Source organism: Numida meleagris, chromosome 8 (assembly GCF_002078875.1).
Source record: "Numida meleagris isolate 19003 breed g44 Domestic line chromosome 8, NumMel1.0, whole genome shotgun sequence".
In the NCBI taxonomy this organism is placed as follows: Eukaryota; Metazoa; Chordata; class Aves; order Galliformes; family Numididae; genus Numida; species Numida meleagris.
Window position 1 is genome coordinate 8427701 of NC_034416.1, and position 24575 is coordinate 8452275.

Genomic DNA, 24575 nt, shown 5'->3' on the forward strand with positions numbered 1-24575 from the left:
TCTCCTAACTTTAAGCTCAATGATCTGAACAGGTTACAGGAATTTATCCTCCTGCCATGTTATCTTTGAGCTTTAGTAGCTTTTCCTCCTCTGCTGGGCTTGACCCTGGGGATGTTCAAAGTGAAGCTCTTCACTTTGCTAGGTTAGCCAAGCCAAGCATTAGGTAGGGCTTGAAAACTGTCATTTGAATGTAGAGTTCAGATACTGATAATGCACAGCAATTACGATCAGAACAGAAGAAAAATTATAGCAAACTGAGCACTCATCTGTTTGGCCCAGAGTATCTGTTTGGTCTTCTGAAGATGCTGTGTTTTGCAGCAATTTTACAGATGGTAGTTTTCTTTAGTATTACATTTATACATGTGAATAACAACAAGCTCCTTTTAAAGAGCAGTTAAGTAGACCATGAGAGTGAATTCTGAAATGCACACCTGGTCCACAAAGCAAACCACCTTAAAAATCAGGCTGAACAGTTCTAGAGTAAAAAGTTATTTTAGATACACTCCTTTCTCAGGTATATCCCATGTTTTCAATTAGACTGATTGTTACGAAAATATGTAATTGCAGTATTGATTTTATTTTGATTTTATGAACAAGAATTTCAATTAGAATAAGTAACAGATTACTGTGATTAAAGGGGATAGTGGTAGAAAGCAAAAGTCACTTTAATTGAAGATGAAAGTAACAGAAAATTTCTACATTTTTACGACAACACTCAGCTAATAAACGTGATTAATACTGCTAAATGCGAAAGTTTGAAAGATCAATGATTGAGAAAAAAGGAAATCACTCCATCATTTTAGCACTATGTCCGTGTATGAATTACCCTCCTATAAAAGATTAGTTCCCAAAATGATGAGTCATAATTGACAAAGAAAGATACAGTGAATAATGGCATGTGATATGATATAACATGGTATAGTGTGGTAATTAGAAGCACTACTGCAGTTAAGGCTCTTTCAGCATTCTCATTATTTAATATACAGTACAGCAGCACTTCTAAATAACATCTGACTAATATTTAGCATAGAAGTTGTTCACTCTAACCGTGGAGAAACAGAAGTACTATTTAGTGAAATGTTTATCAATTCAAACCTGTAATTTACAAAAGTTTTCTTTAACGTATGATTTCAGGAAATAAATTTTATTTTTCTCTATCTGCTTTCTCAGAATAAAATACATTTCTTTCTCAAAAAAAAAAAAAAGACACAAAAAGTACCATGGCACGAATCTTCTGCTTATAAATTGTTCTTGTACGTGTAACTTCCCACATCAAGGCAGTGGCCATGAAAATGGCACACAAGACAGTTTACCAGAGATTTCTGAATGAAGAGACAGAATTGTACTCTTCATCTAAAAGTTTCTCTCACCCCATCTGCCTTCTTCCAATACTTCCAATCCTAGGCACAGATGCTCTAAACTCTTGGCTCATTTATTCACTTATTCCTGGAAGTTTCAAAGTCTCATGCATCTACCCACACTTCTGTGGACCTGATGCTGCAGTATCAGAGCCCAACTGGATTTCTGGGTTAAGCTGCAGGTACCATAGGAAAGAATAATTATTCCTATATGGAGAACTGCACTGTGAAGAAAAGTGACTCGCTTAAGGAAATACAGGAAATCTGCACAGGAACAGGAAACCAAATTTAAGTTCTGTCATACAGTCCAAATAATCAGATCAAGTTTCCATACAAATGTGGACAACAATAACTATTTTTTTCTGAAAATTCCACTTGTAAATCTGCTCCTGTATTCAGTGCCAGCACCAGAAGAATAAACTGCAGTACACTTCTATCTACAGATCATTCCTGTGTTCTTATGTTCTACATCACTCTTCCGTATACAAAGAAAGAACAGTATTGCTGAGAGTATGATATATAATAAAAGCGTAATATAATTTTAAGTGGATCCTATAGTCTTCAACACACCACACAGGCAACAGCTTCATCTCTTAATTTGCATTGCATATACTATGCAGTAGCAAGTCCGTTAAAATGGAAGTAAAAAGTATAATTACTTCTTACCTACAACTGTTAAACACTGACGCATTTTGTAAGGGCAGTATGATTAATTATCTCCAACTAACAAGTGGGAAAGCTGAGCTTCCCCAGTTCTGTGGAGCAGCTTCTTCCAGGTTCCTGGTAGACTAATGGTGAAACTGAAAGAGAAGTCGGGTTTCATGGGTCCTACTCTTGCTCCCTCACTTTCAACTCATCCTACTTACAGTGACTTTGCATAGCTAAAGATAACAGCTTCAAAAGAAAACTTGCATCCTTCCCTGTAGTACCTACTCCCACATAGTAAGAAAAAATTGCATATAAATTAATAGGAATAGGAAAAATATATGAAGAAGAAAGCAAACACAACACAATTAGGAAAAACAGAAACAGAAAACAGCAATTTGATTCATTTTACATCTTGTGTATAAGGGGAAACAGAGTTTATTTGTTTTAAATGAGAAAAGTTACTATTATTTTTAAATGAAATATTCTGATTCATGTTATAAGAACATTAAGAGAGCCCTCAGAAGTCTGCTCATTTGTCAAAATGCCAATACATCATTTCTACACTTTACAAAAAGCTTTATGTTTAACACTATTACCCACTACCCATATGACCTTCTCTCTAACAGATAAAACTAAAGGACAAGAAGGTAATTTTTCCTTATCTTGTTTGCATTCTAGTCGATCTTGTCCCAGAACAGATTGTACTCCGCATTAAAAAAGGGCAAGAGAGACAAGAACCTCCATCTTCCAGGGCTCCTGACGCTTATCAGAAGCAAGCACAGAGCCTGTAGTTTCCTTAAACATAGCCACACCAAAGTGGAAAGAAGGCGGCAAAGGTATTAGCTGTACAGGCATCCCAGAAGATTATAGAATGCACTGACCTGCCAGCAAAAGAAGCTAAAAAAGGTCTGACTTGCTTCAACCACCCAGTTCAGGTCATGCATAAAACGTGGTGTGCAGTTCTTATTATGCTTTTCAGATTTACAGATAAATGCACAATGTGGAGGATGAAAAAAAGGCCTGGTAGTCTGCACAGCACAGTCATCTGCATGGTCATCTACAGAGAATTGTATTGCATGTTTTGAAGGATACAGATAAAGACAGAAACTACATGAATTTCATAAGAGAAGGAGTTACTAATTAAAGTCTGGTATTCACTAGTCTTAAGAGGTTATTGGAGAAAACCTATTTATCAATGCATGAATTACATTTATGTTCAACTAAGCAAAAGCAAAACTAATGCAACAAATTGTAGTCCATTCACTCCAAAATCACAATGTGGTAAGAGGCAAGCATTCCCTTAATGCCATTTTACAGCCCAGTGGACAAATTCTGAACGTCTCTGCTCCTGAACCCCTATGAACATGGAATTCAGATGAGTTCATATACAAGGGGATTCAAATCACAGGTAACACAAACAAATACAGGAAATCAGACCAAGGAACACATCTATGTACTGCTGGTCCTCTACTCACAGATCTACCATACTCTGTACAGTTATGTGCAGTCACATATAGGTTTGTAAGCAAAGAGCCACTGTTCCGGTTTCATTTTGTCTAGCTGAAAGAAATGCAGGTGATAAGCTCAGCTTGGTTTTCCTGAAAATGCTGCTTCCCACTCATCTTTGACGAAAGCAGTTCTATAACGTAACTATTTAAGCTACAAGTTTTCCAGCAACCAACCTCTCTACTTCAAAACAAAGAACACTTCTTTGTTTGGTAAAGATCTATTTGGGAAGATTAAATTAGTGTCTTAGATTCAGGTATTGAAAGATCTCCAGAAAGTAATTGAAGTTCAACTTGGCAACACTTCCATTTGGTTTCAGGTTATCAGTCTTAAAACTGCATGGTCTACCTAAATGAAATCCACTCTGTCAGAGGTATCTGTGAATTGAACAATCACTCTGTTTCAATCTATTTCTGTCATTTTATTTTTTTGTTGTGATATATTTCTGAAAAATTGAACTCAAATTGTTAAAAACAATATCATTTTCACTGTCCAATTTTATTCTAAAACTATTTTTAAGCACATTTTTCATGCTATTGGGCATAGTAAGCATAAGATCAGATGTGAAGAACAAATATTCAGTGCGTTGTTATTTCAGCACTGATAGTATCGAAGTATTTAACACCAACAGTACCATAGATGTCCAGCATACACAAGTCCTCCAATTTTTTTTCGGCTTATCCAGAAGCCCAGTATCCCTAAACCAGCATGGGCCTGTTTGTCAGCATTCGTACCTCCAGTGTTTTCAGGTGTCCCAGGCAATTTGACTTAACCCACACCCTAATTTTGCCTTGATACAGGGAAGGACAGACATTACAAAGAACACTCTCCACTGAAAACAGTTCTGCCTGCAACTTTTTGTGAACTTTTTCCATGTATGAGCATTTGAATGCCAAAGGAAGATAAGATGATGCATCAGACCAGTTTTTCAACGTTATACTACAGAATGACAGCTCTCAAAGCCAGCAAGAACTCCAGTAGTGTCTGTAAATGTTTTAACAGTATACAATAATCTCCATGATGGAAAGTACAGCTGATAGCTGCATTAGTTTCAATACAGACATATGGTTTTCATTTGCCAACAGAAGATCAGATGCCAGTATGAGAAGTGTCATTTTTAGAATCTATCCAGCTAGGAATCCACTTTGCCAATAGTAAGAAATTCATGGCATCAAAATAGAATGTTCTCCTTGCCTGAAAATAACCTTTTGCATGATTACGACCAAAACTAGAAATCTACATGTCAATCGTTGGCTACATTCACCGATCAGTAAATAACTGGGTACTATGAATCAAGAGATGTCCCACAGAGTTTCATCGATCTAAAAAGTCAGCCAGTTTGACTTATTAAATAGAGGGAAACTCAGGCCTCACCTCTTGCAGATTATACATATACATATTTTTAAACACTGAGACACACACTGGCCTGATAAAATTAATTTGATCCAGAAGTAGACTGAAATTTTGCCTTTTTGGAGGAATAAGAACTTTCAGAATTCAGATCACTGAACATGGAGTTAGGATAGGAAGGGTCCATTTATGTTATGCTCCTGGTACTGTCACTTAACCCAGAAAAATATGACGGTTTCGGGTGAGGGCTATGACCCATTTAGCCCTATATTCTGTCCTTCACAGTGGCAATGGATGATATTCCTCATGAAGACTACGTAAGACTGGCCACGCTCTGGGATCCCTTACCACCCAGAAATAGATCATCTTATTTTCATATGGGAATGAGATTTGTTTGTTTAGATCAAGGTTAAAAGTTGGCTAAACCAGCCCCTAAAAGCACGGCATCCATCTGAAAATCTGAAAGATCTGCAGTGCATTTTAAGCCTAACTGTACTGATTTGTCTAGCTGTGTGTATTCGGCTGTATCAGCTTCTGGATTGTGCCCTAGAAGAAAGCCACAGAAGTGTGTAGGGTAAGATATTAAAACTCAAGAAACCCAGTGATGGCTTTACTGGGCTACTTCCAAAAACTTATCAAGTGGTTCAGCAGATGTAATTACTGCTTAGCCCTGCCAAAGCTTTGAAATGTGCCCATTAATTCAGCAATTCCCAATCTGTCCATCAGTCAGTCATACTTAAAAAATATGTCTGTCACAACATAGGTGAAGTAATCGGATAATAATTATACAATAAGTCTTATGAAATTTGAATATAGTTTCTGAACTTTTTGAAATGTCTGAATGACATCAAAATCAAAGTTTATTTCAAAGCAAACAGGATACTGAAGATAAATTAAAATGTCAGAATATTTAATTGCAATTGATCTAAGAAAAATAATCCAATTAACTCCAGAGAGATACTTTTTCAGAAGGTAAACACAGAGGTATATTTATTGCTGATGGCTACTAACATTGCTCAGTGAGTGTTATCTCTCACTTCATAAGACTACTGGAGAGGAACTACTTACTAACTGCTGCAAGGAAATTTTTCCAGTCAAACAGTCTTTTGTGAAGAATGGCTAGAAATCAGCCATCCCCTCAAATAACAAATACTAAAAATTGGAAAAAATGGTGCAAAACAAATAAAGAGATGAAGAAAAATGAAAATGCTATATGCAATGGAGTAGAACGATACAAACAGAAGAATAAGGCTCAAACTGGCAGCATCTTCATTTAAACATGAAATATCAAATACATCTCATTGGGTCCGCTGACTCAAGTAACACCACCAAAGCACCCCCATCAAAGTTAGATTTGAAAGCTGAAGGATCACAGAGGCTGGATACAAACGATCACAATAAATTTCATAAGCACTTCTCCAAGTTATTTACCTGTATAATTCTCCTAATTTCTTTTGTTGATTTGGTCATGCATAAATATAAATCAAAGCAATTAACGTCTTACCCATGAAGGGATGTGAAAAAAACTCTGACAATTAATAAATTATGTCTCTGTTCCTTTCCTGCCTGATATTTAACTTGTGATCTTTACATTAGTAGTTAGTGCTTATGGCTTCCTAAATGGAAATTACCCATGGTATTTCAGAAGGGAGGAACAATACAAATAAAGGAATAATAGCCACCAGGATGACTTAATATGAACACGGTAACAGCTGCAGCCCATTTCATCCCACTATTTTGTCTCCAGCATGGGCCAAGAGCAATACTTAGTGAAGAAGAAAAAGCCTACAGTTAAAATTTCCCAGAATATTCTCCATCAACTTACAGATTATGAACTTCCTGAAACAGAGGTACTTTCCTTGAATTAATAATCCTCACTAGACTTTTCTTCCATTCAGTTAAAGCGTTGTCCATTTTCCACATCAACAATATCCTGCAGCAGCAAGGAATTTCACAGCTTGACCACACACACTATGGAAACCTACCTTGTGTTACTGGGGTGAGGGGATAACCTCACATTTGCTGCCTTCCTCTGACGTCTTCTAGTTCTTCTAGTGTAAGAAATAACAAATAATTCAGCTTCTCTGATGCAGTGTATTATATTGTTCTTGGAATTAGGGAACTTAAGGTTAAAATCTAAACATTATTTTGGATCTGAACCAATGTTAAAAACATATGCAGGCTCTTTCCTAAGACATATTAAGTGACCTCTATTCTGTCACTCAAGGCCTTTTAGCATGAACCTCAGCAAGTTTGAGCTGGTGGCCAGATAATGTATGTTTGATTTTTTTTATTGCAAAGTTGGGTAAAAGAGACCCCCGACAGTTCATGGAAAATACTTTTGCCAAAGCAGGGCTACATGTATCATTATTTCAACAGACATGATGTCAGCAAACTGAAGAGATGATGAGCTTTTAAATGTTCAATGTATCTTGAAACGTAACCACAGGATTATGGTTCATTCTTGTGCAAATGATCATTGCACACTCTGAATGACAACTACTAACATTTTCAGTGGTACATGCCTTATTTCCTTGCTATATATTTTTCTATGGAAAGATAACACTTAGAACACACCATCTCTTCTGCTTTAGGATCATCAACAACAACAAAAAAAATGACTGCTGCTTCTTACTGAAGGACCGAAGTCTGTCTTCAGAAACACATGCATTTCACAGATAGAAATTAAGGTCAAAATTTGGTCTGTCATGTTTTTATTACTGTTGACGATGCACAAGCCAGAAATAAAACAGCTTAACTTTCAGATCTTGAACACAGTTTGTAGGGCCAGCTGCCAAAATGGATAAAACATAAATCCCAAACTCAACAACTGCAGCCAGCAAGCAAGGAACTAGGATCCATATTCTAGTGATGACAATTGCTGACACCTTCAGTCCTCAAAAACCACACATTTGGGCGGCTTTATTTTTTGATTACTTAATATTTTCCCCTATTTGACAACTTACTGAAATAACCACTGAGATACATGCAGTGTGTATTTGTAATGTGACTGTGACTACTCAGAGAGTTTGGTTTGATTTCAAGCAGCTTTGAGAATGCCTTGACCTCCATGGCAGACAGGCAGCACTACTGCACAAAATCAAATCACTTGAAGTTTCAACAATTTATGAACAGCTCAAGTTACAGATTGTAACGTTCTGCATTAATTTTTAGTGACAAAAGTAAACTACGCATTTATAATCTTTTCAAAAATTCCTAATACTAGAGGAACTCTGTGTTATAAAGTATGGCTTGAAAGAATTAAACGCAGCCTGTGGCACTTCATACTTTGACATTTGGACAATATTCCAAACCCCTGCCAGCTTGAAGCAACTATACAGAACTCAACAACATTGGACATTTTACTAGAGAATGAGAGGCAGCAAAATCCATGCCTAACATCATTATAATACTGAAGCCGAATGACTACAGAAGCTTTCCAATGTGGTTTACTGCTATAAGCCTGTTTCCACAATGAACTGGGAAGGGCAGACACATGCTCTTGCATAGCCTCAACAGTTGTGTCAGCAAGGGGAATACTGGACAGGTACACACTAATTCTGAAGACGCACTTCACTTTACTACCTGGCATTTGATTCCTTGCAGGAACTAATTACAGACTTCCAAAAAATTCAGAGTGCTGCCAAAACTGTGAGAGCCTGTGAGTAAACTTAATTCATGTAAAAGGTCAGCAGTGAAATCTATGGTGTTTCATTTAATTATCAACCAGCAAAAAAAACCTTTAACTTCATTAAAAGCCAACTTCCTTTAAAAGTCACTTTCATTTTCGCTCATATTAATAGCTGAATATATACCTTCCACATCACATGGACATCTTCCATGTTCAGTCTATGTTTGATTTTCAGAATGTATTTCTCACTCATCAAACCTAGCCGTCAGGTGCTCTCAGCTCATCTCTAGTGCAGTACTCCTCAAAGAGAGGTGACAGCTTTGCATTGGTTTCTCTAAGGAGTGGAATCACAGCCCTAGAAGTGACCAACAGTGCCAAATAAACTATTCAAGAAAAAAACATCCTAAATTTGTTACTGAGGGGGGAGAGGGGAAGAGGGGGTCTAGGTCTTCAAATGAGTATTTTTTCTAAGGTATACAAAGCTATTAACAATCATCAGAGCAAACATTATTAAAATGTTGATATTAATACTAGATACAAGGAAAATATTTCTGAAGAAGAAATAGTGAGAGGTTTTAGCAACAATATGTAATAGCAGAATGCCAAGCTGAACTTAAATAAGCTTGAGGTTTTGGACAAGATTCATTTCTGCTTATGATAGAAGTATGCACCACCTTGATTATCGTTTAAAAAAATATTGACAGCTTGCCTTCTCATACCAATGCCTAGTAACAAATTCCAAATGTTTTGTCACATTTCTTGTGAGCAATGCCATCTGCCAGAGGTGGCATTTCATGGCTGTTTACCCTGACTCCCTCCAAGAATTCATCTGCCACTATCTAATGCTGCCTGAATAAAGGGGATTAAGACTCTGATGCAACAGAGACTATTGATAATTTGGTATAATTGGGAAGAAATGAAGATAAATGAGGTTGAGGATGGAGAGGCAATTAGTTGAGCTGCCTGTACAGCTGTGTTCTCGGCCTAGCTCCCCTGGCCTTTTCTTTGGTGAGGTATGTGCAAATTAAACATAATGACAAATACACTCTTCCCAGAGCTCTTTAGTTTGGGAAGCTTGAAGATATGATTTTCACTTCTGAGATTCAAGGCAGCTTTCAGTTAAAAAAAAGTCATACTCACTGTCGAGATTTTTAAAGAGGAAGGCAGTTTCTAACAGCACACTTCCAGCACAGCTCCTATCTCAGAGCACTGCTCTTCGCCTGGGAGTGGTACTTGGCACTCCTGCTGCTCGCTCCTGTGGTACAGCATAGCGTAACAGTAACATCCACCAGAAGGGTGAATGCTTCTGACTTCATCAGTGTCACAGAGAGCTGTGATCACAGCACAGCTCCCAACATCTTTGATTCTGAAATTTGGCACGTCAATCTGTACATAGGATGTATACATGTAATTGGTCAAACAGCACCTCCAGAGCAGGATTCCCTGGAAATGTGGATTGCTTAGAGCCTAGCCCCAAAAGCCTCAAGTGAAAATTTGACAATACATAGATTATTCTACAGAACATCAGACAAGTGATAGATTTTTTGCCACAAATACAACAGGAAAACACCTACCCAGGTATGAGTCTCACTCCCAGGCTATATTGTTCAGGTAAGGCCAAGTAACCAAGCCTGAGTACGTTGAAAGGTGTGAACATGGTCAGATTACCAACCTCCAGATCAGAAAGCACAAATCTGGGTCATTTGTAGTTAGCAGTTCTTTCAAATATACTGATACCCATTCATACATAGCCACCTAAACTATGCACTTATATATTTCAACATAAACAAACAAACATTTGCCACAAGAATTGCCACTGTATGATTCACAAAAGAATCTAACATAATTCTTCATTAAGGACAAACAAAATCATGTAACGCTGTAAGATCTTTTTCAGAAAGAAAAACCAATATTTACAGAGGCAGTTCTGGCTTTCTGACATGTTTCCCTAACTACAAACCACAAATGAATTTTATGCTTTCATACATGGGTGCTTCTAACTGAATGAGATCTTAGATGAAAGACTCTCCACATAAATTGCACTTTTTCCTATATCCATATAGCTTCAACTCTTTAAAAAAAATTTTTAGAGAGAGTTGAAAAATGACCTTCACACAAAGGCACAGCAAAGATCCTATGCACTGAAGAAACTGCTGAATTTTGGAAGAAAAATGGGAAATATTTTAAAAGTACAAAAATTTGGTCTATTTTGAAACATGAATTTTCTTGTGAATAGCTCATTTGTACTGTACAGTTCTTTGGCATATTCTCAAAGCTGAAAGCAGTTGAATTTGTCCCTTTAAAACTCACAGAATTTATGCAAAGTACAATGTCTCCTCTGAGACATTTTCTGCATCTGCAAAACCTTTCTCAGTCTCAACACTGAACCCCTTCCTACTACCTAAAGGTCGACCAAAATTCCAGTTTATCTAATATACTTCTTCATTTTGAATTAGATTTCTACAAAAGACTAAAAATAGCTTACTTCTTATGAGGCAAACATGTCAGCAGAAAAGAAGAACGTAAGTATTTTTTAATTAAGTTAAATCTACATTTAGTCTCACAGAAGCTGAAAATTTGGCTGAGGTAACTGTTTCTTTATATAACCAAAGTTTTTAACATATAGTGCAGATTAGCGCTTTTTTTTTAATTTGTCTTCAATATTCTAATTCCATAGTTACACCTTTAGTCCTTTACTGAAACTCTCCTTTCGTTAACATTGTAAATGAGAAAAATTATTTGCTGCTCATCTTCTGGCTTGACACTTAATCAAAGTATTCTAAATTAATCTTTAATCTCGTGACTGACCGTGTGCAGTGCACGCATGACACTAGTCACACTGGCTTTCCACTGGCAGCAAATACCCACGTCCTGGGCATAGGGATGGCAGCAGTTCTGCTGCCTTCTCCCACCTGCAGCACAGCTGTGCACACTTAGCGACACTGCTGGCAGCCTCCATCTCCTGGGATCACACAGGGTTGAGTGCTCTCAAACAAAGCAGAAATATGTGTCTCTGTGGGTGCTCGGGCCGTGTGTCAGCACTGCTGTAGTCAGCAGTGCCCAATCCAGCACTTTATTTCGCACCTGAGACAACTGATACAAGACTTACCTGATCTCTTTGCATCCTGGCGTGCCCCTCATCCTTCACCCACAGCAATGGCAGGTTTACCATCCACAGGAGGGAAAAGACCAGCGGGAATTTCAGAAAGGGCAGATACTACAACATGGTGGGGAAACAAATCTGGAAAGTGATACACTTAAACATAAGCAAAGGGAAAACACGGATCAAAACTGTCCTGACTTCAGTGGGTTACAGGACACAGAGAGCACGGCAATTTCAGTAATGCTTCCATGACCTACAAGGTAGCAAAAGACAGTTTCTGACTGAGGAAGCTAGAAAACAAAGGAAAGGCAGAGGGTAAAACAGAAATAAACAGATCAAGAGATTTCACCGTCATGAATAGGGCAAAAAGCTGAAGATGAAACAATCTATTTCGTACATTCATCATAACTATTTTCCCACTTCCACATTAAAACATTCAAGAAAGTCTTCCCTCCATTCAGCCCTTCCTCAGAGATGGGTGCTATGTAAAGAACAGCAAAATCCTGTCCCAAAATCACGAAGTGTGAAAGGCGCACTGCTACTGCCAGAGGTAAGTGAAGACCTTTCTGAGAAAATCTTTGTGGTTTTATCAAATCCCTTCATTGTTTTCCAAATGCCTGTTGTTATAGCTGTATTGTGAGGCTAACCACAAATTCCACTCCACCTTTTCTCAATTTTAAAACTCAAAAATCCAATTTGCATATTAAAACAAAGGAAAAAATCTCATCTCTCTGGACTGCTAAAGCTATTTATTTATTTGTACCCTACTTCTAAGTGATCAGTCATTTTTCTGCTTCATAATGGTACTCTGCAGCAGTATTATATAACATTTCTAAAGCTAAAACAACAGCATTATGATAAAGATAGCTGCAATTTCTCAAAAATGAAACTGGAAGGTCATCCTCTTCATCTAGTCCATGCTCCCACCACATAACCTTGTGTGCTGCTACCAATACACTAAACATTTCAGATTTAGTCACTGAATTCAAAACACATTCTACTGCAAACTTACAGAGAAGAGGAAATATTAGCATATGCAAAAAGAATAAGGTGACTGCCAGTAACCCTTAAAAAATCATTAATCTTGATGCCCTTTCCCTTTTTACTGATTCAAACCAAGGGAAAGGATTTTCTTGAAAAGTGAAGAAATCAGCTTCAATGAACATTCCAGAACAGATCAGTAAAAAGTGGATTAGGGAAGGATGCAATTTCAAATTAAACTTTAAACTGGTAATTATTAAAGTAATGCCAATAGTATTTAAAAGTTTTATACCAACCACACCATTAAGACCGAGGGGAAATAAATGCCTGGAATCTACACTCAAAATAGATAAACAAACAGCAAGGAAAAAAACAGATTTTACAAATGATGATAAAAAGGAATGAGCTTATGGAAAATAAATGGCACTTGTAGATGATTAAATTTTGAAGGTGAGATATTGTGTAACTGAACCAACCATTTATTTTAGTGCCACTAGTGCATATAATTTTTTTTTTAATCCAAACTGAAGATTCAGTACTATCTGATGACTTAGATTTTCCATTTATGCAGTATAGGGGGCAGGGTTTAGGCTGTAATTATTCAAGGCAGTTTCAAAGAATGAAGAGTTGTCACTAAGTTGGACAGAAAATGAGTATCAGACACCAGCAATAGGACAATGCAAATATTTCTTCTACAGACAGAATCCTAGAGTTTAAATTCAGCAAGGCTCCTAAATATCTGACGCCTACACATTTCCCTCAAATGTCCTTCTGTTTAGTTAATATTTTTTTATAACAGTTCAATCTCTAACATAGAAATGTTACTTAACATGCTGTATATATCCAAATACCTTTGGTAATTATAAAAACGAAATAAAATCTTAGTCATGCTAGCTATTCTAGGATTTTCTAAAGGACTTTTCTCCCTGAATCTAGAATTTTACAAAGAAATGGAATAAAGTCAGATTTAACTTTCAAAAAATACGTTGTCAAATTTATTAATTAAAATAAAATAAATGCAGCAAATGAGGAGGAATATTTCTCAAGGACAAAATGTAAAAATCTCCCCTTTTCATCAAAGCGATCAGAAAACAAGTCCATCGGAACAGTCTATCCTGCGGACACTTCTTCCAACTACCTTTCCAATTTCCATCTGAAATATCAGAAAATAAATCCCAGTTTAACTCATTATCTGCCTTACAAGGAAGAGGTAAAATGCTGCCAGTCATGTCCCACTACACTGGTACCTGAATATACAGCTCACATACAGACACGCTGGAAGTTTCACAACCCTCAAAGGACATCTTTGTTTCCATCCTTGAGGTAGTCTGAGCATTTCCTTAAAAAGAAGGAATCTCATCTCATTTTCATATTGTAAAGATGCAGAACAGACACAACAAAAGAAGTCCTTCAGTTTCCTAGGTTTTAAATATCAGTGCATGCTTGATCTTAAAGGCAAGCTGAACATTTATGTCTTGTCTTGGTGATGAAGTTCATGAATATATAATGAGAGCAGAACAACTCTGCCACTGATTAAATGTCAAAAAAGGTTTTATTGTCAAATATACTGTAAATACAGAAGATATACAACAAAGACTATTAATTGTAGATAGCTCTGTACAGTTCAAAAAAATGCATGATGATCTAAACAGAAAATGCTGATTTTCAGTTTCAACTACACACATTAATTTGCCTGCAGAACATACCTTCAGTTGGCCATTACAGGTCATATAGACCAATAAAGTGGCCAAATTCCGCTGGATGAAATGCTTCACATTTAAGGACAAATGTTAGCATGTTAGTGTCTATACCACAAACATGCACACCATTACTCATCTGTCTATCCAACATCTTTATTAAAATTTATGTAAACTTTCGTGCACACTTTAAATGCACAAATTCAGTCAGATGGCAGGAATAGCCAACCTCACAAACTCAGAACATGGCCTGACTGCCCGCACTAGTTTTCCAGACAAAAATAAAACAAGATCTGGAGGTTATAGCAGATTACAGGTGAGCATAGGTCAGCAGTAAGTGGCTTCCAGGAAACACCAGGAAAATAAGGGTTTCACACACATGTATAAGCTGGCTGTATATGTAACTGGGAGAAATTCCCTCTCCTTATACTGTTCTGCTGCTGCCCTGAGCCCTGGCAGCCCTGACCAAAACACTGCATTGGCTCTGAGATCTCGCAGGATGTGAACCACCTGGAGAGAGGCCAAGGGAGCATGGTCAGAACTGACCAAGGAGTTATAAAGTCGTCAGGATGGGGTACATTCAAAACAGCAGGTTTTTGTAATGTCCGGAGGGGATGTCAGATAGCAGACTTACTAATAGTCTTCAACAGACAGAAGACACATGCAGTTATAAATAAGGGAATAAACTGTTCTCCAAACCTCCATCGCACAGAACAAGACTGCAGCAAGGAAGATGCAGTACTTGGAAAAATGGCTGGACAACTGTCAGTCAGACATGATGCTGTAAGAGCTCCTGCTTCACTGAGAATGTGGATAAGGAACAAGCCTTGATCTCCTGTAGAAGTGAAAGCTGTGACCTGCAGCACAGAGACGAGCTCAGGGGCAGCGGAATAGCCCATTCTGAACTCACCGGCCTGGGCTGAACCTGATCTGCCTGCTGCAGTGTCATAGAGCACACAGCCTGGAGTGCCCGCCCACAGCACAGAACCATCAGCCTACTGATGGTCCCTTCTTCAGCTGTGTTAACTGGCTCAGGCAAAGCCCCAGCTATTCCAACCTAAAATCAGTAGGTGCATGCTTACTGCTCTTCTAAGATTAAATGTGCTTGGAAAACCAAACCCACTGGCCATCCTAAAACATATAAAAGGTACTGACCAGATAACATAACACTGGTTACATTTCCAGGATAATAAACACCTTAAGACAACATCTGTAACATGTAGTAAAAATCCACAGCATTTTTCTTTTAAAAAATCACTGATACATTTATTATTTCAAGTGCGTGATGCCAACCAAATTTTTTTCTGACTAAATGGACCACAGTTTAGTATTTTTCAGTGACTTAATTAATATAAATTAGGCCCTCAAGAAATCAAGAATTTGAGAAAAAGACGTTGCAGCAAGAACATTGAAGATTTCCAACGCATTCTGGTGATAAAAGGACATCTACACTTAGCTGGAAACAACACTACTGGTCTTCCATAATTATAAGTGGAACAATGTGATAAATTGTTGCTGCTTGTTCACAGTTAGTGGGATGGTATGGGTATGGGTACATTGGGTTGGGTTTTTTTTGCTTTGTTTTTTTTTAAAGAAGCTAAAAACACAGACTACCCACCTGTATCTATTTTTAATTTGGTAATGACTGTACTTGCTAAAATTCTACCAAAATGTCACTCACAGCTTCGCATTTCAGCTTTTTTTTTAAAAAAAAAAAAACAAAAACGGAATATGGAGCAGAAAGCATAACCTATTATGCAAAATTCTGAGATGCTTATTTTTAAAATGACAGATATAAATGCATAATACTGACTTTCTTCTGGATTAAGACTTTAATAAAGGAAAACAGAACTTGAATATAACTATTCAAGTTAGCCAAGGTATTCTATATAAAGTAACATGGCTTTGATCTCTGCATGTCCTGCTTATCCATATAGTCCCTACTCCAGAACTAAGGAATGTCTCTCACTTGGTGAGTGCAAGTAAAGGCAGAATTACTTGAGGCCACTATGACTTCTGTCTCATCAAATTCACAAATCAGCTAGACATTTAAACAGCACCAACTGTTGCAAGTAAAACTGCTATCAAATCTCAGCTGTAGAAATGTCAGTTTGGGGCACTCTGCAAAAACCTAGTGCTGAATCCTTAACAAAAAAAAACAGTTTTTTTTTTTTTATTAATACTACTCTTTTGAGTCACAGAATATTCCAAATGACTGCATTACAAACATTTATAGACTCAAACATAAATTCAATGTATGTTAGGGGATTAAAAAAAAAATCTGATTGAAATTTTAATTCATGAGACTTCTACTGTTGGCAGCTGTCCCACTATCAGTGATGTCCTTTGGGGGACACTCGGCATGCGGCCTGCATCAAAGGTAATATCCCCGTTTTCATCCTAAAACGTGCCTTAACAAGAAAAAGAATTTTCCAGACTTTAAAAGGTAACTAAAATACTGAAGTACCTTTGTTGTTAAATATAATTTGTGAGAGACTGAAGTTGACTCACTAATACTAATAAGGGTAACTATCATCAACAGTTGCTTTACCTAAAACACCAGAATTCCTTACATACTGGATTCTTTGTATTCTTAGGTACTAAAACTGGAAATTAAACTGCATAGATAAAGCATGTTAACAAGTGTTTAATAAACTATGTTACATTGTGCACAATGATAGGCAGACAAGATTTTATTTAAATAGAGTACATAAAGGATGTCCCACCCCCAACAAAATAAAAAAAAAAAATTAGATATACCTGACAGATGGTACTTTACTATTATTGTTTGGTAGCACTATGGAAAATCTGAGGAGACACAGGCATGCTTTTTAGCAGTTTTAGCATCCAAAATTACCTGAGTTCAGCTAATCACTAGAGGATGGTTCCTGCTCCCAGGACCAGTTTTAAAGAAAGAATACTTTGATCCAACAATGGTTTACCACAAAATGTAAATGGCATTTCAGAGAGGTAATCTGGAACCACACTCATCTTCTTCCTTCCTTTTTCCACTAAGCACCAAGACCAGAAAGTCAGACCAAGCCCAGAGATGCCTCCTCACCCTAAGCCTGCAGCAGTTCTGCTTCCAAGGAGCAGGACAGAACTCACAACATCCTGTCCTACAGCAACTGCAAGGATGTCCTGAAACATCTAAACTGATTTTTTTTTTCTTTTTAAAGCGCAGTGCATCTTATCTGTATCACCCACAACACAAACTGATATGGAACATCCCAAACTTGGTACATTTCTGTTAAGCAGAAGAGCCACAAAGTTCCTCTTTCTTGCAGAGGAATGTGAGACCTCATCATAAGAAGGGACACTTGAGCAACCTTTCCTCCTGCATTTTGATTTTAAGCACAAATACCTGCTCCTAGTAACAAATGTGAAAATTATAACCAAGGAGAAATGTAGTTTTGACTCCAGAGTGGCCAAAATGATTTATGACATCAAGACATGGTGAAGACGACCAATGCTCTGAAGGGACTGTGTGAGCTCAGCCTGCACTCACATGCTCTGTACCCACTCCTAATTACTTCATTTGTGACTGTAAAAGTGTTTTAACAGGCAAAATTAATTATTTTGAATAATCCTTCTGAAATATGATACGCATTTTAATTGTATGCACCCTGTCATTAATTAAAGTTCTCTACCTTTTGGTGCATTAATTCAAAGATCGTATCAGTGACAATGCAACAATTACAAGACGGTTTACCAAAATTAAAAATAAGGTGAAAAGGTTAATGTTCTTCTGTGGATATAGTTAAAATAATGCTAAAATGTTTTCATTTGAGTTTTTACTAGAAATTATTTTTGCACTCTTTAAAATCAATCTCTTTGTTCCAGGAACACACTTCCTGTCAATAAAATGAAAAATGATATAGATTTAGGAGGATAGTGGTCTCAGCATAGCATCTCTCATATTATTATTCCAGTATCATCTGTTACAAAGTAAGACCAATTCCCACATCTAATTACAAACAGGATTTCAGAGTCATTAAACAAAATACATTTCCATTAGTGCTGCTGTAAGAAGATAGGGGAAAAAATGAAGATTAGTTCATGCTGCACCTCTGTTTTTCAAGCTTTGAAGATTTAGACCTCTGCACTCTGAGACTATAAATTTGTAAAGGATCTGAAAGGTGACAGACATGTGAAAGCTCTCAATTCTGTGCCGTTTGGCCATACCATTTGCATTTTGTCATTAGTTTATCTTTCCCTGCACTTACTTCTGATAGTAGATACGGCAAGAATCTAGAGAGGTTGCTTATGATTACGCTGTGTACAGCCAGAGGTATTTTGGGGATTAGGAAGTTTTTTGAGTAGATATGAATCTTGATTTTCTCTATTAATTTTTTGTTCCAGAAAAACTTAAAAACTGTTGTAAGTCATTCTGTCTTCATGGAAAAAAAAAGTACTGTATGCTCTGAAAAAACAGAACAGCAGTTCTTAGACTTCAAGTAAGATAACAGCCAAAATATACCAAGGAAACAGATTGTGTGATACATTGAACTGTTGAAATGTAAACTTGCAAGTATATATGTTCTTCATTCATAATCATTTAGCAACATCTAATTGTAATGTATCAGTGGAAAAACATACCTTTATGAATTGCCCACTCAAAAAAAGCATTCACACAAACCAGAACCTTGACATTCGACAGGAACTTTTCTAAGAAGATGCCTATATGTACATTTGCTTGATCTTTAAGATGGATTACATTAGTCAATTTAGTTAAATGTTTATATAAACATCAATACCTTGTATACTGTGTAAAAAATTAGTAAAAAAAATCCAAAAAATACAGTCCTCTCAAATAAGAAGATGTGCCAGTTACAGACAAAAGTGTGGAGAACTCCATTTTAAGAATTTATCCAAAGTTATATTTGTTATTTTTAAAATTATAGCCAGAACTACTTCATATTTCTGAGAGCTGGGTGTCAGTCGCTCCAAAGATAACAGAGCAGAAACTACTCACTGATATTCACTCCATGCTACACACACAACCTTTTTCCTGCCTTACCTGCAAGGACTGAAGGATAACTGAGAAGGCTCATGTAAGCAGTCAGCATTAGGAAGAAACAGAAGAGACCTCAGCAGAATACAAACAAGGTATGACCAAACCAACAGCTTATCACTTCCCTGCTAATGCTCAAGGAGCTGTATCTGGAAACACAAAACAGCACTTCTAACTATTCCCTTGGAATTACTGGTCCCTGGCTCATAAGGTTCCACTCAGATTCCCTGCACAGAATGAGTTACCCTGTACCAGTCAGCAATCACAAACATTTTCTGACAAGCAGCAAATTGGTAAAACTTTTCAAAGCTGCATGCCATGTCTGAGTTCCTTCACTGTTTGCATGGAAAAAGAAAGCCTACAACTTCTTAGATACCACTTGCAGCACATTCAGGAAACTTACAAGAAACTACAACTCCAAACCAGCACGTGGAAGAGCACCCTGGAAGCCACTTAGTTTCACTGATACATGAATCTTATTTCAAGTGTTATGGCCTCAGGATAAACACTTTCAGGCAAAGCTTGCCCTCACTGCCTGTCATCCATGGGGCCACAACCAGCAGGTACGCAACTGAAGAAATAGCACTGATGTCTCAATTTGTGGGATGAAATGGTTTAGTACTCTGCTAGGTCTGGAGTCAAACAAGTGTAGCTTTTGGATGAGATGGTATAGCAAAAATAGATTCAACTTTTGCTTATTTCAAGACTATGTATTCCTCCTGATAAAAGAACAACTAAAGAGAACAAGATGTGTGCTTGATTAGCTTTTCAACTCATTCTAAAAATATCCATAATCATTTTGTCTGGCTATTTTTCAAAAATGGCACAATTGCTTTGTGTTCTTTAAATAAAATTATCATATTTGAAACAATAACTCCCTCCTCACGTACCACAGAAAATACTTGCTTTAACAACAGGAAAATGACTTCATGAAGTCTGCACGGCAGTCTAGGATTAAAAAATCTGTTCTCTGGTCTCGTCATTTTTACTCTTACAATAAAATAACAGCCTCGGCATCCTGCTTTTTAGAATAAAAGACCTACCTCTTTTGACTTTTCAAGCACTTGAACATTTTAAAAGAGAAAAACTAAAAAAAAAATGCTGACCGTGTAATAGCTGGGTATTCATGGTGGGTGGAGAACATGAAAGGTTACAATATGGATCTGTGCCTACGCGTTTCTTTTCAACTTGAGCAGCATCCTCCTGCTTCTGCTAACTCGGCAATCATACAGCTGACAGATTTCTGGGTTTTCTAAATAATGCATGGGATTTTCTTTTAACATGTCAGTGCAAAAGTATCAATTCTGCCCCTGTGTCGTTTGTGATGCTGATTTTCCTTGACAGCATTCCATTAAACCAATGAGTTTTTTCCCTCCTGATGGTTCCTTAAATATTCCTCTGAGTGATGTATTTGTGGTTTTTTAAACAGATTGTGAAGGATGTTTGCATTTATGAGAAAACTGCATGGCAGGTACTGAAAGGAAAAAAGGATAAAAAGATAACACTTTTTTTTCTCCTATGAAGAGTTTTTTCTCTGATCCTCACATGCCAAAAGCTAGGGTGTTTTTCCTTTCTTTTCTGCCTAACTTAGCTCCTTGTTTGAAAATTAAGCAACAAGACTCTACATTCAGAATAACATTTTGACTTCCTAAGGAAATACCACTGAAACACTTAGTACTGTTTGATATCTCTCTTGGGAAAGCAAAACGCATTTATTAAATCATGCATGTTAACTCCAAAAGCCAACAGAAGGAAATAACTGCTTTATTCTCCACACTGAGGTTCTGTACAAACAGGTACTGTCACAGATTACCATGCACTGATCGTTCTTTGCTTATGCAGCCATGCAGCATTCTTAAAGGTAATTCCACCAGTACTTCACTTCATAGTCTATCTTCCACATTCCTTTCTACCACATACTCACATAATTTACCTGGAACCACGCTACAAAATTTTTTTAAAAATTAAAAAGCTATGATTTCAAGTAAGTTTCAAATTTCCCCAGATAAACATATGCTCATTTCCAGAAGTCACTTCACCTAATATTAGCATTGCACGATGATGAAAGCAATGATCTTTATAAACACTTCTGTGCAACCAGAGAGGTTTGTTCACCTTATTTCTACAGAGCAAAAAACCTGACAACGTGGCCAGGCTTGGATCAATGTGCCCACACATCCAGCATTCCTGGCTTCAGCTGCCAGGTTCAAACTCTCGCTCTTACTCATTTTCCTGAGAGAAATATGGAAGGCCCCACCTCTCTGGCACATGTATCAGTGACTTGCCGTGGCTGCGGCAATCCCTGGGACTCGAGGCAATCTCCAGGCATGCCCAGAGTGCCACGGGCAGCACGGCTCATCTCTGAGGACTCACATGGACTACAGGGCTCTTTCAATTCAACCTTCATTCACAGATCCTACAAGAAAATGGAGATGGACACAAAGCCCCAAAGAACAAAGAGCACAGACCAGTGGGATACCAAAGAACATACAGTGCCAGATTACATGAGATTTTTCAACTGCCTGAAGAGTTTGTTTCAACACTTCATATGATGAGTAGGAAGGTGCAAAAAAATCTCTCTTCTACAGAGAGAGGAGAAGGATATTAATGTTCAAATGCCTAACAACATTCTTCACTACTCTGTGAACTAATGGATTTGTGCAGATAAAAACAAATGCACAATTTATTATTTTTGAGGTACAGTTTTTCCCACAGCTTCACCTTTGTCTCTTGCAGCAAGTTGTTGGGTTTTTTTTATCAGTTATTTGCAGTATTAGCCTCCACCATGACTAAGATTACTGCAATAGCAGAAAGGAGGTAGGACCTGATGGCAAAAAACATCTCAGCTGGACTAGACGTAAAAATGGAGCACATTTACTGCACACTTGCACAGACGTTCTTCTAAAATTCAGTTCCACACCTGCAATCTACTCGAGGACACTGAAACAGCTGAAGGATTACAGCCAGATATCCCCAGCCAGAGTTCAGATTGTAAACTGACAGCATAAATTCTGACTTCAGATATGTAAAATCTTCAAACTTTGTATCATCATATGCACATACACAGGCAATGAAACTGCCTAAGTGACATTCTAGGCATTATTAAAGAAACTCATCCAAAATTATTTCATTCTGGCTTCAACAGATACAGATGGAGGCTGAAATGAATATGACAAAAGTTCTCATCACTTTTTTATTATACTAATGACCTGCATATAATGGCACACTTCTGAAAAGGCAGTCAGTAAAGTTTCAGGCTATATGGCATTTTTTATCCAAAACACCAACAAAAGACAGTACTCCACTCATCAATCAGACTACGGAAAGAGGAGGCAGGCACACATCTTAAAGTGAAATATTTAGTGGTGTTAAATCTTATGTTCTCCAAAGGAAGTCAACATGTAACTTCAAGGTAATAAAACAAAAACCTTTATAGTTGTTTTTTTATAGTAAACTTGCAACTCCTCAAGTCTGTGTTACAGTAAAAAGAAAAAAAATCAAAGCAAACAAAAGGTCCTCTGCTCTGTACAACTATATTTCTGATTTGACAGCTACAATTATAATCATTCAGACATCTATTTCCCACAAACTCTCAACAGCCATAACCTTTAGTGATTAATTATAAAGTTCCAGGAGCAATAGTACACAGACTAATTTCCTAAAACAATAAAAGACAGAATTTCTCATTTGGAGCTAAATGAAACACGAACAGGTTGTTATTCTTGCTGAAATCTAGATGCAGAGTCATGTTGCAGCCATTACAAAAGCTATTAAACACAACCTCAAATCAAAGAAACTGTAGGTCTCGCTCCTAAAATAAAATGTTTTACTCACTTATGAGGCTTCTGACTACTTTGCTCCATTTCTTTTTCCCTCTTCTTAGTAAAAAAAAATTTCAAAATTCAATTTTCTTTCTCATTTTGCATCCCCATTTTGAATTCAATACTCATTTAAACTGTAACAGTCTAGAGAAAAACCAACATTTGGGAAAGCTTTCATGCACACAGAATTACAGTGGTGTTCTCTTCACAATGAATCAGTGTTTCAAAGTGTGCATCAACTTGTAAACAAAATGCCAACTCTCTTCAGGCCCAATCCCTTTCCAAAGACTTTTCTATAGTGAATATTTAATAATTCCTCAGCTGAAATGAGATGGTTTTAATTAAGTTCCGTATTAATTACGGATTTTTTTTTTGCACATTCTGCTGTATGTGCTTAACGTAAATCTTTTTAATTTTTTAAAAAAGACCCTCCAAAGAAAGGGAGAAACAGTGCATTACAAACGATCCTACTTCTAGCTAGCATTGTAGTACTAAAGAAAGGGAAACTTATGATTATTAGTATATTAGTAGTCCTTTTTGTTAAGGTCTTACTTCTCCATCTGCAAGTAATGTTGGCAATCAATGCACAAAATCTGTTCCCGGTAATTTTAGTGAATCAGGCAATGAAAAGGTAAAGAACTGGAAAAAAATCTTTACATAACTGATATCACATTTTTATCCTTGGGCTCCACTGTACCTTCAGTTAAAGTCAGTGGGAATTTTTCCAAATACTTAAATTAGTATTGAGTCAGTTCTGTAACTCATTGAATTGCTAAACTGCAGAGAACATCAGTTTAATATGCATACTCTTTATGTATTTTAGAAAAGCTGGTATGATATTCCCCATAAAACTTGTCAATGAGGTGCCTAAAATAATATTGTTACTGTACTGCAGATTCTCCACATAAGAACACAAATCTTGCCATAACATAAAACACACCAAACCATGAACACGCAGATTAGCACGCTTTGCTACAGCAGCTTTTAAAAATCTTAATACTAACCCACATCTTATCTGTTTGAAGCTTCCTTGCTTTTCTGTAGGAATTCTATCTTCAGTCATATTAGCATTCAGTGAAATTGCGTAACTCACTTTGAACTATATACAGACTACGACGAACAACACTAAATATGCTTTTTCAGTGCTTTTATTTTTTTAAATTCAATATGCACTAATTGATTAGGGTCTGAGAGGTGAATAAGAAATATGTATTCTACAGAATAGAAAGCTGGGGAAGGGTTTAATGCATGAATTGGAAGCCAGATTTCTTCAATACAGATGAGTACACAAAATTAGCAAAAGGCAATATCACTTTTGGAAAGACTGCTTTGTGCATAATTTGACATGAATTCAAAGTTATTCCTTTAGAAAATGAGTCTAAGACCTCCCAGCTGCTGCTTTATTGGTCTAATAAATTACCATTTTGATAGCACAATGCATATACACTATACACCATCCAAGCAAG

At 37.0% G+C, this 24575-nt stretch overlaps 1 protein-coding gene across 1 annotated transcript in view; it reads right to left on the minus strand.

Annotated features, from left to right (window-relative positions):
• DACH2 (dachshund family transcription factor 2) overlaps positions 1 to 24575 on the minus strand; it is a 137532-nt gene that overhangs the window by 65216 nt on the left and 47741 nt on the right. The window lies entirely within an intron of this gene.